Genomic DNA, 22047 nt, shown 5'->3' with positions numbered 1-22047 from the left:
TAGAAAATTGTTTTCGTAAAACTATTTTTCATAAAAGTGATATTATGCTGGTTTCAGTTTTGATCAGTTTCAAATTGGATGAAGATTTGACATCATGATCAAATTATTGGAAATTTGGTTTGGATCCAATTCAAACTAATAAGAGATTACAGACCAATTTATTTTGGATCGACTCAATCCAATAATTATAATGGACTGTCCAAATCTAATTTAATAAGGCTTAGACCGGATTGGATGCAACCCAAAACCGGTCAATACGTCACACCCCTAGATCCAACTCATAGGTGGCCGTAGATGTAAATTGGCTTTTTGTTGCGTGCAAATTTTTAGAATTTTCTTTCATTCTTCTCTTGATGTAGTAATATGGGTGTTATAAGGTAGACCTGGTTAGTGAATTAATAGGGTTAGTAGGTACAAAAGGAAGGGATGGCAACTGACTACCCACCTGGATTACATGTTTATTGACACATTGCAATAGAATGAATGTCGTGATAAGGCTATGTAGGAAGTAGAGGGAAGAGCCTAATAGAGTGGAGGTAAACCATGTGCAAACTTAATACAAGTTGTCAGGACGTTTTCATATATATTTTGAAAAAGAATTCTTGTTAAAAGTAGGGGGATGGACTACCCAATTGTGGTACAGGTTGTTGTAATGCAATCCCAGATATTTTTCTTCTCAAACGTCAGCATGCAAGGCAATGGGCCATTGCTTCCTTCCACCTAAAATCTCAGACCCTTATTCAGTAGGTTACTTTAATAAAAATATAAGAGAGAGAGAGAGACAGGGCCCAGCCCACCAAAAATAACGGGATAACAATAGGCCCCCGGCGAGGCCTCCCACCCAATAAACAAAACAAACAAAGCAGCCCGACAAAGACTATAATATTACAAAGAGTAGGTATGCTGTTATAGTTTTCTTATTATTATTTGAATGAAGTATTGAAGTGATTTAAAAACACAAGTGTCAAGTGGGATCCCAAACGTTATTTTCTTTTGGAATCGTATTTTATAAGTGCAGAAAATGTATTTTTTATTATTTCGGAATCAACCAACTTCTGAAAACGTGAGAACGGAATAGTTGAAAATTTTTGTGTTTGACAGAAACAATTATTGTCTTTTTTTTTAGGAACTTGGCCACATCGATCCCAAAACGTTCTGTTAAAGGAAGCAGCGACAATGTTAGGCAATGAACTTTGTTAGGATGTATGTCAAACCTAGATCAAAAGCACAGAGATGGCGAACAATTTTTTCGGTTTACTCATTCTTCCTCCGTCTCCTTCCTCATTTTCCTTGCCTAATATTTCATTTAATTTGAAAATCCAAGTGATCAATGAACCAAAAACATGTCTGGTTGGTTAAAGTGAATAATTAAAGTTCAATCGTTGGTCAGAAGTCAGAACTTATATGAACAAATGGTGAAACAAAAAAACAAGGAAAAAAATAGTAACATCAGATTCAATATAATGGTTTACGTGAGGATTCTAGTTCAATATGTAAATAAACGAAAATCATGTCTCTGGTTTACTTCAACTTGGTGTGATGTCCCCAACTGGTTCAGTGTCAAACCAATTTCGTAGGATCCCAGGAATGGCAACAGGGTGAATTTGGGGTGAAGATTATATTCCTTGTTCCTAACCCCAATTCTGAAATTAACCTTTATTCCTGTTCATGCTTTCCATTAGGGATAAAATTTGTCCTTCTTCTTTGATCCCTAATAGGGATGGGTTTCCCATAAGGACTTGATCACTCAAATCTCTGAATTTTTTTTAGATAACAGTTTTTGTAAATAAATTTATTTACAATAAATAAAAATTTTAAATTATAAATCATATTTTAAATATGTTTTGATATATATATATATATAATATAAATAAATATATTATCGAGGTCAGGGCGGGGCGGGGACCTCAATCCCCATCCCCATCCTCAACCCCATGGGGCCAAGAAAATCAAGTCCCATTGAAATAAGAAAAATTGCCATCCTTAATTATGTCCTCATAAAATAGGTCTTTACATCGTCCTTACAACACTTATTAACCTTGGTGAGGATGAAATCTGATTTCCTCACACACACATTACAACACGTGCATTGATAACATCTTAAAATAAATTATTTAATGGTGACAAATGTCAAATGAAAATTCACTTATAAACTAAGAGTGCACATTTCCACCCCACAAGAGGCCGTCCTACATTGCCTCACAGCACATCCCCACCGTGTATTGAGAATATCTCCCGATGATGACATCATTAGGAGTGGTATTATCATCAGGAAATGTTCCCAATACACAATAGGGATATACTGTAGGGCATTGTGGGGCGGCCTCTTATGGGGAGGAGATGTGGACTCATAAATGAAACTTCTACAGTGCCAATTGGCAATTGGCTCAATCTGAAAAGGTTTCTAATTGGTTGTAGCGAAGATTTGTGATCAAATCCTATTGTCACAAAGGTTTGTTTGTTTTTTTTTTTGGTCAAAGGGACATTTCATTCAAATAGAGAAAGACAGAAAGCAGAGAGTTGTCACTAGACCTGTTCATGGGTCGGGTAGCCCGATGGTCCTGCCCACACCCCGGTTGGGCTTGGTCATGTAATTAGGCCTGCAGGCCTGACCTCGGGCCTAACATAGTAAGCCCGACTGTGTTATGGGCCGGGCTCGGGATTTGTCAAAAAAGCCCGGCTCGACTCAACATTATATATTTTATAAAATACATAATATGTATTTTATATATTATATAAAATATATATATATATATATTTATAATTTAATATATACATTTTTTTTATTTTTTCTTTATAATTTCTCTCTCACTCTCTCTCTCTCTCTATTCAGCCACTTCAGCAGTAGTAACAAATGGGGTAAATTTTGGGCTAGGGCCCAAGCCCAGGCTTCGAGCTTTTTATGAGGGCCAGGCTCGGGCCCAAGTTGTAGGCCCGATGGTCAGTCGGGTCGGGCTCGGGCTTAGCCTTAGATAAATCTATTAATACAGAGTGAAAGCCCGACTCAAACACAGCCCGACCCAGCCCATGAACATGTCTAATTGTCACGTAAGTTGACATGGCCCATGAACAGGGCCATCCGATTATGTTGTCTATAGATATAGACAAAATATACAGATCCAACAAAAAGAAATTAGTATTTTGAGATGATTGCTATGCAACTGTTCAGTCTATTGGGATGGACTGTCACAAAGGTTATTGTGGTTGTCATGGTGTGGTCAATGTGGCGGCTATTTTTCTGGGCCGTGGGCCATTGAGCTTTCATTGTTAATTTGTTATTTGGTAGGTGGGGCCCTTTATGCATTTTTCTCTCACTTTTTTCTTTTACCTTTTAATAATTTTTTTTTATTTAAATAAAAGTATATATCTCTAATTATTTTATTAAGGGTAAATTGCTGAAGTCTCCTGAAGTTTCTGTTTGTTGCTAAAACCTCCCCTAAAATTTGTTAATTGCAATCACCTCCAAATTTTTTGACAGTTGCAGGTAGTCCCCTCTGGTAGAATTTTTCTAAAAATGGCTTGAAAATGTCCAAAATACTGGTGCAATAAAAATGTTTATTTTTCAAATTTTTTCTTCATATGAATCACTATTCCAAATTCTTCCAATATTTTTGTTGAAATTGATTTACCCTTCATATCAATCATTCAAAGGTAGCTGCAACTTTAAATTCGCTTTGTTTTTATTGTTCATAAAGTTTGTATTGTTTTTCTCCCATAGAAACCAACCTCAATAGTTACTGTATGGGTATTTTGGACATTTTCATGCTTTTATTTTAAAGATTCTACCAGATGGGGTCTAATTATAATTGTATTAAAAAGTTAAGAGGAAGTGATTGCAATTGCTAAACTTCAGAGGAGATTTCAGCAATTTACCCTTTTATTAATTTTTAAACTTTCTTAAATATACGTATAAATTTTAATGGACTTCCATCCGAAATCTTAGCCCCTAATGTAATGATATATTATTCGGTTGATCTGGCACTGGCAGCATTTCGAAGGAAGAATCTTTAAGATATACATATATACATCTTCTCTCTCTCTCTAACGGGTTTCTACCGAAACAGCGAACTTGGGGAGGAGAAAGGATTCAAATGCCTGTTTCTTCATTTCATACTTGATGTTGTAGATATATATCCCAAACTAAAGATCACTGATGAGTCCAGAAACTCAAGAATTAATTAACCAATGTATCATTAATCTATGTGAATTTAATTTGTGAGATTACAACAATAAGAATAATGTCAAGAATGGGATAGAAAGCAAAAGACATGACTAGTGGAATATGATGAAAAATACAAATTTTTAAACATGAAAATATATTTTATAAAATGTAAAATGTAAATCAATGAAAAATAAGCAGATTTTAACGTATAAGTGATTGACAATGCAACCATTAGAGCAGGGAAAGAGGTAGGTAGATTCGGTGACGATAATTTCTTTTTCCTTTAATTAATTTGTTGTCTTAAGTGGCAACGAAACCAACCATGAACCATGCAAATAAATCCTCCTCGATGCGTCTACGTGAGTTATGATGGAATGGAGCATGCATGGGACCATCACGTGTCCTTCCTACTGCCGCTAGTATATATATATATATATATATATATATAGTAAAGACTAAAGAAAAACATGTATAGAAAGAATTTAAGTTGGATGAGGCAGGGATGGATGGATGGATCATTCCCCAGAATTGAAAACCGCTATGGGCAGCCCACTGAAGGATGAGAAAACAAATAGATAGCTAGTGGTATTACGTACGTGTATAGGACGCCAGAATCGTGTTTGTGACAATACATCATCAACATCCATCTCTTCATTATATTGTCATTCACCTAATCATAAGAATTAAGAAGCCAACAACCCAAACTCGTCGCTACTTTTACGTATGAATCTGAAACATTGTACCGGCCATGAATGAAGGGTCAAATTCTTATAAAACTATTTATAAGATAAGAATATGATCAGTCAATTTGACGCTCAGAGTCCTGGAATTGGAATTGACAAAGAAATTAAAAAGATCTACCATGCATAATTAATCCATCACTTCGTACGTTCACTGTAATAATGGGAAATTGATCAAAACTTCATTCCCGAAATGATGTTTTGAACACATCATGAACATATCTGTTAGTAAGTCTTAATTTGTTTATTAGCGAAAAACGATGTTGTTATGTTACGTTGTTAGAACTTAATTAGACGACAAATAATTAAAAAAAAAAAGAAGAAGAAAGATAAATGTGAACAATTACATCTTAATCTCTTTTTTTTTTTTCCTTTGGGTCAACTATCTCTGGCACCATAGGCTAATAGAGAATATAGAAATGGAATGGTAGTGAAAACAATAGTTTTATCAGCTCGAATAAGACATAGTTAGTAATTCGAGGTTGGCTAATTAAGTCATTTCTAGTTCTATATATGGAAGAATTAAGCAACAGAATTGTAGATCATCATCGCTTGGGAGAGAGTTTCGATCTCTTTATATGTTACCATTCATGAGAAGATGTTCTTAATGTACAGCTATAATATCATGTGGGTAAGTGTGGCTAAGATTCTTGTGGGTAGTAGAGAAGAAATTTGTGTAATTGATGCGTGTTTTCTGCACCAACTAATACCAGTGTTGTCAAGACTCTTGAACCAGACCAGCAGATCAGAGTCGAATCATTGACCCAGTAATGAGCTTTCTGTATATCCCAGTTTCTTGACGCTTTTGGACTACTGATTAAACCGGTGTACCCATGATCGCAAGTGACCCGAGTTCGAGATACTTGTCTCTTTCTCCTTGTTTTCCATTTTTGGGTAGGGCACTAGCTTATGAATGGGAATTATATTATATTCTTGACTTGATCCGGATACCTACCCGAGCCTGCAGGTTTTTGACTCGGGTGGGCATTTCCCATGTTGACCCGCATTAACCAAACAGGTGTATCCAGTTTTAAACAATAAAATCAACCATTTTCAAGTCAACTTCAACTAGCTTGTTTGAGGTGTTTTGTTTTCCTTGTATCATCTAATTAATATCCAACTTTTTTTGTTTGCATTGTAATTTCACTTGCATTAGTGCAAATACAAACGTATAAGTGCAAAATTATATATTTTGTATGTATTTATACTGTACATATTTGTTATATATTTGTATTCTTTCAAATTAAATTAATAAAATGGAGTGTAAATCATTAGGCTGCGTTTGGAAATGATGCAAATGGAATGTAAATCCCGGTTCATAGTAAATTTGCATTCTGTTTCACTCTTGCTTGTATTTGGCAATATTACATTTATACATTCGAATGACATAAAATACATTTTTTAATGCATATTAAATTGATAATAAGATGTAAAAGTGCATCAATAAAAAGGAAGTAAATTTGCATTTAATTGGGCTTTTGATAAAAAAAACATATGTTTTATTAAAATTCATGTTTGCATCCATTGAAATTAAAAATCCGTTTGATAAGAAAGTAAATTTGTCAGTGCACCCAATTTTACAATTTGTATGCATTGTTTTGCATTCACACTTATTTGCATTGCTTGTGCATTCAAAGAAATTAAATCTGTTGTGATCGTCTTGCCACTACGTGACTTAGAATATGCTTCATCCAAATTATAATTAATCAGCAACCTGATAGATGGACATCTTGATTAATTCGTTAACTTGAACCATATTTTTATTATTATATTAGGGTTTAAAATTCAACAGAAAATAAAAATGCAACCACTTGCTGGATTGGTTGGTTAAGGATTTGGATACCTAACGTGAAAATTGTATAATTAAATAAACGATACAATCCTTGTTCACCAAGCATCTACGTGTGTAGGTTTTAGGCTTAACCAGTGTGGAAATATCTAGTTTATGCTTTCTTGTTTGCGTGCTTGTATTTGTTATCTGTCTATGCGTGTGTGTGTCACAAGCACAAATGACTGAACCACATCAGATATGATGATGATCATGTACGTGTTTGATGGGTGTGCGTGACAAAATTAAGGCTTGCCACGTGGCAATTACAGCTCTCTTTTCCCATTGTTTTACTTTCATCATCAGTTATTGGACTTTTATTTGCACATGCATGGAAGCTGAAAGGTAATTGCATACGACAGGAGTCACAGGTATGGGTGACAATTGGACCGGATTTGGTCCTACCCGATCCGGTCCAATATGAGTCCATTGCAAATGGATCAGGTCCAGTTCAATTTGTTGAATACTTTAGACCATTATGGACCAATCCAATTTAATGTCTGGACTGTCCAATCTATTCAAATTGGTTTTAATTTAGATTTATTCTAATCTAAACCTGGTCCATTGACACCTGTATTCTTATCTTTTATCAATAGACCAGATATTGGTTTAATCTGATTCAATCCAATATAAATTCATTATAGATAGACCAGGCCCAATCCAATAAACACTTTGGACTATAGTCTAGACTGGTCCAGTTCAATATGTCTTATTCGTCTGTCCAATCCATCCAAAATTCAAAATTGATCTTGATTTGAATATGGTCCAACCCAAAACCAGTCCATTAACACCCCTAATCACAGGACATATTCAGTAATTGTTGGGGTGCTTTAAGTTCTAACCAAATAAAAAAGGTGTTGATGGTGTGCACGAAAGGACGTGTTTGGTTCTCCATTTTTGAAAGGACTGAAGTGAACTCTACCAATCCCCATTCCCCTGACAAAACAATCACTGTAACTACTGATCAGCCTTCATAGTACTTTTTTCCCTTTTAAAGGGTGTTACCCCAAAAATAAAAATAAATCTTCCTCAAACCTTGCCCATGACTCATATGTCATGTTTGGTTTGATAGAAAATAAGAGAGAACGTTGAAGGAAACCAAACACATATAACCATACTGAACAGAGAATAGGCCCAAGATTATAATTTAATCAATATAGGGAAAATCTATGATGTTGAAAAGACATTGTATGGAAAGAGCTTTAACCAATTAAAGCCCACCCATGAATTTTGATAAATGCCTGTTTATGATACCCTTTGAGTGGTCACAATTTTTTCGGATATGATATCTTTTCGATGGTAAGCATACAGCTTGATCTACAATTCCATATGGTTGGACTTGGGACATGACACACTAGTTGGGCTTTCAAAACCTATTGGCCCATATAGCCGACGCTAGCCCTCAAAGCCCAAAAAAAAAAAAATCTCTAATCCATGTAAGAAGATGCATGGTTCTGTAATCTGTACATTTCACAAGCAAAAACATGGGTCTGGCCGGCCTAATTCCCGAAACCTACCAAGTCTCCCATCCCATGTTTAGAGGTAGAGGGGATCAGGAGTCAGGACCCATAATCACATTGAACATTAATATTAAGAAAAATAAAATTCTTTTACCATATAAAAAAAGTTAAGAGTCCAGGATCCAAATCTGTTGATCTTGAAGAACTGAGAGCCAACTTGTAGCTCAAAACCTCAAAGCTGATGAACTCACTACTAATGCGCGTGCGTCTTCTCTAGCACAAGTAGTTGATCGAGACATTAGACAATTTGGCGACATGATTTAAAGCACTCTCGCCCAACGGCAACAGCAAAAGCCATTACACAGCATATCACGTTTCAACGCTCAGTAAGAAGTTTCAACCTTTCGTGGAAACTACTACAGCTACAACACAATCATCGAGAGAGAGAGAGAGAGAGAGAGAGAGAGAGAGCATGTCTGATTGTGTTTGTGCAGCCTTACAGTGCTTATGCTTGTTGGTTCAGTGGGTTCGTTTAAACCTCTTCTAGACCACAACTTCGCTCAAGAAAGATTACTAGGCAACTGAAATCAGGAATATTCAACCCGGGAATATGTATCAATAATGAGTTAAATAGCCTAAAGTTCGGGACCGGGTAGGGCTGGGCCGGCCCAGGCTTGTATCTGGGCTCTAGTTTTGCCTTTTTGGGTTCGTTCTGTTTCTCTTTGTTGGTTTTCCAGGGCTCTCCATGCCTGTTGTACATTCCAAGTGGCAATGCAGGGTGAAGTATGTGAGCCCTACCATGTTCACTATCATTGGCTTGACAATTGAGACTGTAAACTAATTGGCAGTCTTTGAAATACTCAATGCAATGATAATAGAGTAACAAATTTCTTAGAATATTGGACTATTTTTTGTCTCATTACATCTTATCAATCCCTCACGAATTAAAGCCCAGTTGAATGGTTTTGGGTCTGTTGGCTCAAGAACAGAAGCTAACTAAGCTGTTCTCCTAAAGAAGATACCACGTATAGAATGAAATGCTAGATGTTAAGGACAGAGAGAAAAAGGCCATAAGTAATATATCCTCAACAAAAGAAGAGAGTATCCCAGTGAAGGAGACCAATCTTGGGTTTTCAAGTCTTCTTTTTTAACTTGTTCATCAGAATCTAGCAAACAGAACAGGTTGTATATATGTTACATGCAGAACACAACAACAACAACAATATGTCGGTGCATTTGGGTAAACGAGTTGTTTACCCTACGTATACTAATTACATTCTAGCTACAATGTCAAACCTTTAACATATATCATAAGAACTAACTAATTAATTAAAGCAGCAATGGAAAGAAAGAGTCATCGTCAAGAAATAGCTCAGGCCAAAACAGAGATGCTTCTCCTTCATAGCTAGAACTGCTGCAAGCGTCACCCGTCGTGTTGCTGGTCATGGTCGTCTCAGTTACAAGTGGAGCAGCTGGTGCAGGTGGCTGATGGGGAGGATGAGTGGGAGAGGCCGCAGAAGGAACCCATGGAGACTGGAGCCAGCTTTCTTCTTGGCTAAATGATGTAACATCAGAAGCTTGCGTTATTTCATTGGTAAGAGGTGTTTGGATGCTGCCTGGCAGTTGCAGGTCTGATGAATAAGAGAAAAGAGTTGAATCAGGGACAGGGAGTACTGGTTGAGAAGTAGCCATTCCTAAAGGATTTGGGGAAGGATTTTCCCACTCGAATGAACTCAAAACCGGGTTTTCTTTGATTGGAGATGTGGAGTTCATTAATATCATCTGTGGGAGACAACCTATAAGCTTAGCCAACTGATGACAAGCTTCTGCCGGTGTAGCCAGTGGTATCAGCAGCAGCTGGGAAAGGCTGGAGAACAGATCAGTTCGAGGTTGGTGAGTCATGGGATCGAAGCCCATCTTTATCAGTTTCCTCTTTATGCGTGTGTTCCAAAAGTTCTTGATCTCATTGTCTGTACGACCTGGGAGATGCTTCGCCATTACAGACCACCTTGTAAACAAATTATCAAATTCAGAAAAGCTAGCTAGTTTAATAATAGAATATATAGGTACATATGTACATGATACATCTGAAGGAAAACAAAGAATATATAATGGAATTACTTGTTGCCAAGAACGAAATGCAGATTTAGAATCGTCTCCTCTTCTTCAGGTGAAAACTTCCCTCTCTTGATGTCAGGCTTCAGGTAATTTTCCCATCGTAGTCTACAGCTCTTCCCACATCTGTTAAGACCTGCAAAGAGTGAAGGGACATCGATGGGCATTAGTGAGAGAGAGAGAGAGAGAGAGAGAGAGAGAGAGATGGGTTTGGTTTGTTGGTGAATGGTGATGATATTAATTAAACCTAAACTACCTGCTAATTTGGGCAGGAACCTCCAATTTGAATGACCATGTTTTTGAATGTAAAGAAGAAGCTTTTCGTCCTCTTCTGGAGCCCATGGACCTTTCTTCAGACCGCTTTGATCACAACAAGGGGATCTTCCCATTTGATCCTTAGCTTACCGAAATAATCCAGTACGTACTGCTCTTTACCGGACGGAATAACTAGGGAGGGACGTCAAAGGATTTAACCTATTTATACAAAGGTCTCAGGCCTCCCCCACTTTGTGCTCTCTCGTCTCTCCTTCAATATTTTAATTAGTTCACTTGAAATTTGAAAGCGACTGTTACCAAATAAAAGAAACTTGAAAAAATCCAAATCTGATAGCAATTCTAATGATGATTGTGATAGTAATAATGTATCAAAAATTTATATTAATATGTATTTTTTATTCTTTATTTTTATATTTTTTGGTTTTTATTATTAATAGGATATAGATTTCAAAATCCAAATCTGGTTACATAAAACACCTCATCCAAATATCATCGGATCCAATTGTGAAGTTCAAGTATCATTGATAGGCCTACCTACTTGGCTAGATTCTTCTTTTTGTAATATTTTTATCTTTTTGGTGTACCATTTTTTGTTCAAGATTTGAATAAAAAAAAATTGAATGAGGTGAATGATGTTGTTCGATCCGAGGTGTGCCGAGCTAAACATGCAATGGATAGTCCAATCAACTAGACGAAGTCAAGGTGGAAAGACAAGACCGTACACCATAGTCTACACGCATAGAGAGAATCAAAGGCCTCAAGAATTTACCCCTAGGTAGGCACTTCAATGCTCAAGTTAGTAATGAAGAGAGAGATTGGTTGGGCCAAGCAGGTAGAGTGAACTGGTCCAAGCCAATGAGAGTAATGTGTGTCAGATCCGAGAGAGCTTACCCTGAGGGGGAGATGCCTTTATATACATCGAACACCTATGTCGTAATCGAATGAGGTCCACGGGGTTGTTGGGATAAGGTTGCCCATCGAGGTTCTCGAGAGGTCCTGCTCTCCCTGATGGCCCACGTCTCCTTGTTCATGCGGGACTCTGCTTCCTCGTGAGGCTTCTCCATGACGTGATTGTGGTGACATGTGTCGATGTAGTCTAAAGTCACTGGCCACAGAGGTAGATCACGTGGTAGCTTCGGCCAGCTAAGGCGTCACCCGAATAGTAAAAAGTAGTAATTCAATTTACCATTTAAACCTCACAATTAAATAGGGACTAAATTCAAAATTGAGTATTTTAGTTAAAACAATGTTTCATAATCTTACTCATATTTTTAATAGTAGTGTAAATATAGAATTTTAGACGTGTTCAATTTTTTCTATAATTCTTTTTGTACTTCTATGTAAAAATAATTTTGATATGTGGCTGAATGTTCTTGCTTAATATGATTCTTGCTTAATATGATTTTTGTACTTCTATAATTCTTGCTTAATATGATAATTATATGATATTATACATGTGGCTGAATGTTCTTTTGCAAAATTTATGTATTTTTTTCATTTTGTATTTTTATATTTTATTAGTTTTATTTATTTACTTATGACATTAAATTCTAACAAATTTGACCCAAAAGTTAAATTATTGATTTTTGTCAAACATTAAAATAATTTCATTTCTACTCAGTTCTAAATTATTTATTTAATTTTTATTATCAATAAAAATAATTTTTGTTTATTACACTTATTTTTAATTTTCTTAATAAAAATATGATAAATGTGTCTAATTTTTGTCTACATTTTGTAATTTTTATATTTATTTCTATTTTAAAAAATTTACTACCTAACTATGACTATATAGGTTGATCAATTTGATTCAAATGGTTGAATTTCTTAGCCAGCACTATGATAAAGAATGATTTTGTTATTGAGTTAAAATATGCGGGTTTATATTGTTAAAAATATTAACATAGATTTAATTAGTATCATTTATTAGCAAAAATTACTTAATATAGGATTTAATAAGAGCAAATGGGAGTTAATGCTTTAAGTTATAAGACTTAATGAGAGGGGATTAAATAAGGTGAAAAGTAATAATTTAAGTAACATTTTCATCCTAACAATAAAATAGGGGCTAATTTTAGTCTCTCTCTCTCTCTCTCTCTCTCTCTCCAAATGAAAAGGAAATGGTATCAGTTTCTCCAAATTCAATTCAATATATCTGATCAATTCGATCCGTTTACAAAATTAATTTGATTGAAACACATATGAATCCACCGCTGCAGTCTGATCTGGTATGATCAAATCTGATGATTTGATATTTAATAAAATTTGCTATTAATGTTGTATGTTTATTAAGGAGTTTCATGCAAATTATTTTAAATTCATCTTAGTTCATGAAGGATGTGTATGGCATTATATATATATAGATAGATAGATAGATAGATAGATAGATAGATAGATAGATAGAGAGAGAGAGAAAGTTTTAATAGACTGGAGACATGATTCTCGTTTCGGAGACATGATTCTCAGAGTATAAAGTCTAGACAAATTAGTAGGACCCATTAATTTGAACATTCTTTTCTTTTCGTGGTTTTTTTAAATATATTTCCTATCAACTAAGCAGAGATGTTCCACTTCCACAATATGACCGATGTATTTGTTTACAAAATCAAAACTAACGATGCTGTGTCAAACACCCCTTAATAATATATATATTAAGGCATGTCAATCGTCTTTGGTATAAATTATTAACTTGGCTAAAGCATGCGCAATTTCTTTACCAAACACTAACCAAAATGGTCTACCATTATTCAATAAATTTCTAAAGTTATATCCCATTAGAATTAAGCTTGAAGTTTGAAAATGTGGATACCTTTTGGACTTTGGCTCTTCAGCGTGACATTACCAATCCAAGTAGCTGGCTGCTGGCACCTCCAAAATATCAAGGTCTGCCATGCATCGTGACTTTGACAATTAATGGTAAGAATCTCTCTGTTTAAATTATGGTTTTTGAACCGTTGTTGATGGCAAATGGTCGGATCATTCACATTGAAAATTGTTCAGGCAATTGGTTTCGTTTTACTTTAATTTTGGTTTTTGGTCAAAAATCATTGAAATGGTCAATGATTTGTTGATTCAGGCAGTCGAATTGTGAATTTATTCAACGATTTTTTGTTATTTTTTTATTTTAATTATTTTGTTAATTTTTTATTACTTTTTTTTTGTCAGAAAAAGGCCGTCTATTCAAAATAGATGGTCGAACCGTCAACCTGAAAACCAGTGTCTAGAATGGTTCCGATTCTGAGTCATTTTTTAAAACATTGGTTTAAACAGTACCACACCGCTAATGTTGAGAAGACTATATATATAAACAATATTTTAAAAAATGACCCAGAGGCCAAACCGTTTTTGCATCTGGGTTGCAAATCACCGGTTAAACCAGTCAGGTCGAACGATTCAGACCATGCAATGTCAATGGGTCAAACGGGTCAACGGTCTAACTTCCGGGTTGAACGGTTTTTTACCATTTGACAGGTTTTGATTGAACTGAACCCGGAATTCTGAAAGGGTGACTGTTCAAACGGTTTAACCAGCCGGGTGAACGGCAGATTGAGAACATTGTATATAAATCGTTTCGCCACACAATGTATGGCTAGATCAAAGGAAATAAAAAAAGAGGGATGAGACATATAGATTGTTTGAATCAATTCTCTCTCTCTCTACAGGGAAGGAATTAGGATTTTCTCTTGAAATGAGCCAAAAGTTAGTAAATATAAATAAGGTGATAGATAGAGGACCAAAATATAGGTGAGGTTGAGAAGGGTATTTTGTGGATTTTCAAGGCATAGGGGCCAATGGCCTCTCTCTCTCTCTCTAGGCACGTACCTTTGCAGCAGTGCAAATAACTTGTACGCATTCCCGAACATTGAAAGAGATGAGATCAGTATATTTTTCTTTGGGATAAATATACTGCACTTCACCTCAGAATTGTGAATTCTTCTTTATTGGCCATAATTAAAATGAAAAAAAAAACTTTGTCTCGACCGTAATCATCTGAGGTTCTAAACCGAACTTCTGGCAGAAACTGGGTCATGCCGCATTAAATTGAACAGGTTGATGTGAAACCCTGAATGGATCGGCGCCCATATTAACTGGGTTTAGACCCTATGGCATGTTTAAAATTGCGTTAGGAGTTAGAACCCAACCTGTAGTCCGACCCAAATGCATATATGGATCAAAATGAATTTATCCTACAGGAAGAGAGCAAGTGGGGCAAAGAAGCAGCTCAATCAGATTCCAGATTCAGATTCCTCTAACCATTAAATAAATAGGTATTTGGTAAATTAAACCCAGTGAAATAGAAGGCCCTTTGTGGATATACAAGTTTCTTCCTTTGATGATGCAACAAGTATAATTACTCTTCAACGTCTTCAATTTCAGAAATTTTCATTCATTTCGGACCCTTTTATCCATGATTGAGTTTCTTTAAAATTTTGGAGGAATTTATTTCTTTAACAAATTTTAATTATTTTATTAGTATCTATAATATTTTGAAGAATAAATTATAAATAAGTACCCTCTAATTTAGGGTATTGACACTTGAGGGCCTAAAAACTTTCAATTGCAACAGTTTAGTATCCAAAAGTTTCAGAAATATACACAAATCCAATTCCATTAAAACTGAAAAAAATTACAAAAATGCCTATATTCATATTCTTTTTTCATCTTCTTCTAGGCAACAAAAAAAATTATGATGGACAGTGCATTTATACAAATACAAAAACCAACATGTAAGCATTGTTCAATATATATTCATCACCTTTGGAGGCTTCATTAGAGAATGCAAATGTTCTCTCTTGTTTCTGGATGCTTTTATTTGAGTGCCAACTTTAGCTGCTTTATTGTCCTGTGAATCGATGTTTTTTGTGCCATCACTGAATTGCATTTGATGGTAGATCCATGGTTTTTAAAACCGAACCAGTTAGGGGTCTAGTTACCAGTTCAAAAGTTCACTGAACCGTTTGAACGGTTCGAACGGTTCAGTAGTTTGCTGACCAAAATCAACGGTTTTGAGGAAAAAAATGGATTTGGGGAAAAACGAAACCAATCAGGTAACCTGTTCCCGGTTTTTCCAGTCCAGTCCAGTTTTGAAAACCAAGGGTATAATAAAAAATAAAAATAAAAAAAAGGAGAATTTGAATATGAGCATTTTAATAACTTTTACCCTTATACTCACTATAACGCCAGTTTAACTCGGTTAAACTTAAGGCTGTGTTTGTTTCCAGTGTAAATATATATATCAGTATAAAACTCCATTCCTACCCGTTTGTTTTCAATGTACGTTTTACACCAAAAATTGATATAAACCTTCCCTTGGTTGAGTTTTACATCGATTATCACACTTTAAAAAGTTTCAACAGTTCACTCATTTTCAACCCATCGGTGTTGAACTCCATTGATGTTTACATGGATACAATTGCACTGACAGCCTAAGTGTATATTTCTAAAAGTTCTGTCGAAATCTTAATTTTTAAACTTTTATCAACAACATTTCCACTCAATATTTTAAATATATCGTGTCGGTTGTTCTCAATATTTATTAACAACCTTTTGTACCAAAGAAGTTAACAAAGAAGAATATTAATGACTACTCTCATCCCAGTGAAGGGTTCTACCAGGCCAGATTTTCTAGTTCTAGACTTCTAGCATTTAATGAATTCAAGCAGCTCACGGAAGTTTGACAAAAAAGAAATACATAAACGTTGATCGTAGGGTCACATCCTGCCATTTCAACAACTGCTTTCTTTGAACCCCCAATTGGTAGGGCCTGCTGACTGCGTACCTGCATCCATGAAATTGAGGATCAATTTCTTCTAAAATCATAGAGGGATTAAATGATTCAAATTTGGACTCCTGAATCCTCTATTTGGGAATTTCTAATAATAAATTGAAAAACAAAACAAATAAAGAAACCCGTTCACCATGAATCTATGTTAATTAATCCCTATATGTATTCTTTGTGTATGACTTTTTCTGGCGTTATATATTTTCTCTCAACTGTTGTAACAAATGTTTTTGACTCTTTTCAAGAATGTTAAATACTTTGGATTTTTCTTACAAATCCTTTAAATAAATGCTTATACTGAAACGAAAATATATATATATATATATATATATATATATGAAATTGAAATTTTCATATATATTCATTCACCTAATCACTGTTTTAGCTAGCAACTAGTACGTAGTCTTAATTTTATTCTTTGTTTATTGGCTATAGTGGCATTAGCAATGACATCATCACCACATACTTCCGATTTGAGAATTATATATAGTTTAATCGCCCTAAATTATTAGTCAAAGACATTGGTATCAATCCATATCAAGAGTTGATCCATTTTACCAGAAATCTAAACTAAAATTAAGAACAAAGTTTTCGTAGCTGGATATGTAATTCATACTGCCAAGTTGCCAACCCAATCCATACTGGGTCTGCTCCATTTAATTTCAATGCGGGTTGGGCAGTTAATGCACTCTTATACTTCCTGAATTAAATCCAAGTTGGGCATTGTTGACTGGATCAGTTACAATCCCTGGAGGTGGGTTTCTACTAATTTCTTCAACAAAGCATATATACTTGAACAGTGGAACTCAATAGTGGTTGTTTTGTTCTTATCAATTTAATGCTCAGTTTGGAAGGAGTATAAATATAAATGTGTAGAGTGTAAAATCTTGTATTTTGTATATATTTGTATTTGTATTTCTTCCAAATTGAGAGTTCCAAATTGAGAGTATAAATGTGTATTTGTATAAATATAAATGCTCAGTTCCAAATTGTGCCAAACTAAGCCTCGTCAATGCAACTCAAGCTCCTCCGACATTGTATTATATACATAATACAGTATGTGTGTATGTGTCCACATACATACATGTATAATTAGCAACACAGATACACCCATTCACAAACATGTACAATATTCACATATTATGCATTTTATTTATATAATTTTTTGGCTTTATGGAACATTTTATTTATACAAAAAAATATATATCTTTTTTTCTGAACATTATATGCATGTATATGTATAAAGTGTGCGTTTACACATTTATTAATGACAATCCAGAAAACAGCAAAAGGTATCACTACCATAGAGATAGAGCTTTGCCCCTTCTGATTAAGCCACTGAGTTGCCAACAGTTAAAGAATGCCCACGAGGCTTGAAAATCTCCATGAGAAATATTATATGAGTGAAGTAAAATGGAGAAATATGTGATTTGCTGTTTCCTTTGTGCTGGAAAGTAAAACAAAACCAGTGTTGTCCAGGCCCATGATCATTTATTAATCAGACAAGAAATATTACATTATATAGCAAAACTCCATAATTGGAACACAGCTCATAAACCGAGCCAGTGGCTCTCCTTAGATTATTATCCTCTAACCCTAACTTACCCTGCTAGGGCAGGTCCCAGACACAATGCAGCCAGATCTAGTCCCTTGCAAAAGAATCAGCCAGTCCATTAGCATTCTCCTGAACCACTTCTATTGAAGTTGTAGACTAGAAATCTAGCTTCTCCGATATGATGGCTGAACTCCCAAGAATAATCTCACCAATCCCCCATCCATCCTATGACCAACTGTGAGACTCTTTACTATCTCCAGCCTCAACCATTGTAACAATGAAAAACACCTCAGCCAATGTGAGAGAGATAACAGCTCTGCTCTGATAGAACTGCCCTAACCCATTGGTCCCAAATATACTAGCAGAGCCTCTCCTTCATGATTCCAATAACTCCACCAATACCTGATGAACCCAGGTTCCCTAAGCAGCACCTATGAAAGCTGAGATTGATTGGATAAAATAGAGGGGACAAGACTGTAGAAAACACAACCCTGCTAGTAGAAAACAGCCAAATTAGTCCAGTTTCTAATTTTCCCTCATTAGTTGAAACTCCTACAGTTATCAAGTTGATGAAGGCTTCAGAGGTTCTCTTCTTATTAAAGATCTAAAAGTAATAAATCCCCAATAAATGATGCATAAATTGCAATATATTCCACAGGAACAGAGAAAAGCTTCTTTATAATTGACAGCTCAACTCAATTGCTTTTTTATCCAGATCTCAACCTGGATCTGCTTCTTCTCTCTCTGTTGTAAGGAAACTCAAGGTCCATTTTTTATACTGGCATTGCTAATCCAAAACCATAGTCTTTTCCATTGGATTTAATTTAGAGGACAGAAGCTTATGTTGGATTTCATTTGGAGGAAAGAAGAGAAGCAGAGATGAGAGGGTTTTACATTCTTTTCTTCTTTTTCAGGAGGGAAAGGGGTATTACATAATGCCACTGATATATTGCCATGAGCATCCTCTCAATTTAGTCGTACAGAATTCTTTCAGTCTTTCAGAATAGAAGGCACGAGTATAGACTATAGAGTATTAAAGATCCTTTCCACTAGTACTCCCAATAGGATGCCTTTATTCAAAAGGGGAAAAAAATGAAAAGAAACTCATATATTTTCATAGGAACCAAAATAAGGTGAGTGAAAGGAAGCTCAATAAAATATTTCCTACCGGAGAAGACCCTTTTCAGCCCCACTAAGACCAACTCAAAGATAACTAGAGGAATGAATTTCTCTTTTTCTGTTCTTTTCTTTTGTTTTATGTAAGGATGAACAATACTGAGAAACAATAATGGCGAAGTCAGTATTCTGTATTGAGAGAGGGGAGGACTTCAAATGAACCTGTCCTGAAACTGAAAGGATCCTCTCGAAACCGAGTCCGAATCTTCTGCCCACAAGAACTTTACCCACATAACATCGCAGTCACATATGGAGAACATCTCATCCTTCTACATAGGATTATTATGCACGGGGAGATGTTCCCAATGCAGGGAGGTAATGTGCTGTGGATAGACGTGGACAGAGTTCGTGTGGGCAGGAGATCCGGAGTCCTCGAAATCATTGTGCTGCCCTAGACGTACAAAATTCTTAACTTGCATGAAGGCTTAAAACCCTCTCCCCCTTTACAACCTACCCTGACAGAAAACCAAGAGAAAACAAAAAAAAAAAAAAAACTTGTATTTCCAATACCAACTAGAAAGTAAACAAGGCACATGGATAATGTCATTCCCTTTCATTGATCAAGAAGCTAATAAATGCCTATGCATGCCAAATGCAGCAAGAAATCCGATGGCCAAGAAAATCAAATGCACTGAAAACTATTACACAGACTAAAAACAATAATACATGCTTTGTTGCATTCTGGTTCACTTCAAGTATGTAATACAGTAAACATAATTACCAGTAAACGCAGGGAGGAAAATGCTAAATTTCTTCGTTTGGGCTTGGACCCTGGAGTCTTCAAGTTTGATATATTTACAGTAGCAACACGCTCATCTTCAGGTAAAACAATAAAACTGACCAATTTGGAGAGTGAACCCTAGTGAATCCCTCGGTTCACGGGAAACATGTACCCTCCAATAGGAGGCGTGCACGTTGGAGTCCGGATTCAGTGGACCCTTGGGTTCACGGGAAGCGTGCACCCTCCAATTGGAGGCGTGCATGTCACCCACTTCAAACTCATCTTAACATTAACGGGCTTTTGGGCGTTAGTCAATTGAATCCGGTTGAACCGGATAGAAAAAATTCTTTTAAATTATTAGGGATATGGGAGATCATTTGAACTCCCTCCCATTTTCTCCTAGCCCTAACCGAGAAGCAAACCACCGGCGATTTAACTGTACAGCCGACGTTCGTGAGTGTGAAGTACACCGGAGGCAAGAAATCAAGTGGCGATAAGTATGCTTGTCTCCTTCTTCGAATTCTCATCTCATTATTCCGACGCCTGCGGTCATCAACCATCAGAACGAAGGTCCACCAGGGGAACTGGTACTCTCCCCACCGTATCATTCGAACCCTACCCTGTTACCAGATCATCGGCAACCAACACCAACCGACGTCCATGAGGAGCTTCTATCCAAAATGGTACATCACGAACATTACTTCCCCCGCCCCCACTATGGATGCACTTGAAGTTACATTAGTGTCATGTTGCTTGATTTTTTTAAATAATTTTCTGAAACTGTAGTGACTGTTATAAGCTACAAGTCTCTTGATAATGAAATTCAAACTAGCTCCTTACTAGAAATTGCTGGTTTCCGGAGACGTACTAGTTTCCTGTCATGAAGATCAATACTACTTTGGCCATGCTTAATTTTGGTAGGTATGCTTTACCACATTAAACCAAGTAATGCATTAGTTTGTTTACAGAAGTGCAAAGAGTTGAAGGTTAGTCTAAGCTATATTTTCTGTTTCCTTACCTATTTTCATTACTGAAGTTTAGTTTTTGGAGGAAGTTCCATTTGATGTTGCTCCGCATTCTCTATGGAAGCTTAACACCATTGGGGCCTGTTCAAGATACTAGGTACTGGAAACAAGGCCAATCTACTGGAAACAAGTTGATGCCATTCATTGGGTACCCTAGAGTTGGCATGTGGCAATTCATGCCACCTTCTGCAATTGGTGTGCCTTACAAGATCATGTTCTCCGCCCCCTGGTTTCTTAAGCTGGAAGATCTTGGTGATAGATTAGCCTTAATGTGCCTGAAGAAATGTTCAGTGTCTTTGATCTTTTTTTTTTTGGAAAATTTTCGTGTTGACTTCATTTTAAAACATTCAGAATATTGTAATTTTGCTAACCCGGTATGCTAGTGTTGCTCATTTCAGAATCATTCTGTTCCTTGGGTTAATTTTATTGTCCTATGCGTGGTGTTGTCTAAACACCAAGAGGCAGACAAAACTGCTCAGATGGAAGCTTGTTTTCTAGATAAGCCACCTATAAAATTTGAGCTCAAGTTGAATGTTAACAGTTTACTCAACATTCAAAACTTGGTAGCACCGTTTTTTGCACAGGTCCTACAGACATTGTTGTGCAGCATATGACAGGATGAATGATTAGTTGTATTGGTCCCGATTTTCACTTGGCCATTGGTCGGTCATGTTAGATCATTGCCTCTCATCATTTGCGGACTGTCATGTGGGATATGCTCTCATTTTCCGGCAAAACTCATTACTAGTTATCAATTGAATGCTCTCATTTTAATGAATACTACTTGACTGGTTCATGTTTTTTTTATACTTGTTGCTTGGATGTAGGTTTTTCGGGTATCATGTCTTCTTGGTATCGTGGTCAAACCCCTGGTTAACCATTACACCATGTCTGCAAGTTCAGGATGAAGTTTCCAGTTGTATTTTATCAATTGGCATTTTTTCTTGAACATGGGTAACAACCTCACAAATGATTTTGAACCTTCGTACGAGGCCGATTATATGGGCATTGGGCCACGACCATATCATCAGTCTGATATACCCGATATGTACAGAGCTGATATATTTTGTGATTAGCCAAATCTTATAATAAGGGGTATTATTATTATTTTTTTGAAGCATTGGTGTGTTACAAGTTGCATTTGTAGGCATTTAACTTAACACACAAATTCATTATGGTAGTGTAAGTACAAAGAAACCTCATAGAG

At 35.9% G+C, this 22047-nt stretch overlaps 1 long non-coding RNA gene and 1 pseudogene across 2 annotated transcripts; one reads left to right on the top strand and one right to left on the bottom strand.

The window, feature by feature from the left end:
• Nucleotides 1-9519: 9519 nt before the first annotated feature.
• LOC104609457 (transcription factor MYB53 pseudogene) lies at nucleotides 9520-10694 on the bottom strand (annotated as a pseudogene).
• A 9451-nt stretch (nucleotides 10695-20145) lies between these two features.
• On the top strand, nucleotides 20146-21240 carry LOC104604873 (uncharacterized). 2 transcript variants are annotated; one of them, XR_016075963.1, is made up of 2 exons: nucleotides 20146-20732; nucleotides 20857-21240. It is a non-coding gene; the product is annotated as an uncharacterized LOC104604873 (long non-coding RNA). The 2 variants fall into 2 exon arrangements; XR_016075964.1 differs by having other exon boundaries at nucleotides 20852-21240.
• The last annotated feature ends 807 nt before the right edge of the window (nucleotides 21241-22047 follow it).

This window comes from Nelumbo nucifera, chromosome 5 (assembly GCF_055504915.1).
Source record: "Nelumbo nucifera cultivar China Antique chromosome 5, China Antique-T2T, whole genome shotgun sequence".
Lineage (NCBI taxonomy): Eukaryota > Viridiplantae > Streptophyta > Magnoliopsida > Proteales > Nelumbonaceae > Nelumbo > Nelumbo nucifera.
This window is presented reverse-complemented; position numbering and strand designations above follow the sequence as displayed.